Consider the following 811-nt stretch of genomic DNA (forward strand, 5'->3'; position numbering starts at 1 on the left):
GCAATGTTCCCTTGAATTTTTTGTCTGATCAAACTCACTTAGGTCGTGAGCACTCCCTTTGACCACTGTGAGTAACATCAGACATGTGCCCTGTGCTCAGGTCAGTGTCATTCATTGAAGTCACATGGCTCATTAAAACATTCAGATTACGGCATTTACATTCACATCAGAGCACTTTTAAGAATGATTTTGTTTTTGCAAACATCATTGAATAACATTGGAAAATGGCACAAATTGCACAGTTACACTTTCAATTTGGGTTGGATTTTTTTTCCTTGCGTGCAATGCACTGTATTTGCTCAGAGACCACATGAGAAGTGTGCAATTGGTCACGTGCACATCTGAGAAGGAACATTCCCCCAGAGAGACCAAAACTCTACGCTGAAAGGTTATGAACAAATCCAAACCCAGAACCATCATGCTGTGAACTTTACTTCTTCTGTGCTATAGCAATACCATAGATACTATAAATACATTTTTTTTTTCAATTTAGCAATTATGCTGCCTAGCTTTTGTATGGTTTATTTTTTTTCCATGCTGAAACAGCCACACTTAAAGTCCTGTTTTCAGTTATTGATTTGAAATTTTAGACAAAGTAATGGCAATCCTAACAGAGCAACAGCAAATTGTGGTGGCCAATACTCCCGCTGAACATATTTTTTGACCAAAAAAAGTACATACACACAAAACATGACTACTATAATCAGTGCTGAAAGTCCTCCAGATTTTCCTGGAATTCCAGATTTTTAAATTTACATGAAAATTGTTCTGGAAAATTGAGGAAGAATTGCTTATAATTAATCCGGATATG

Source organism: Syngnathoides biaculeatus, chromosome 4, assembly GCF_019802595.1.
Source record: "Syngnathoides biaculeatus isolate LvHL_M chromosome 4, ASM1980259v1, whole genome shotgun sequence".
Classification (NCBI taxonomy): Eukaryota; Metazoa; Chordata; class Actinopteri; order Syngnathiformes; family Syngnathidae; genus Syngnathoides; species Syngnathoides biaculeatus.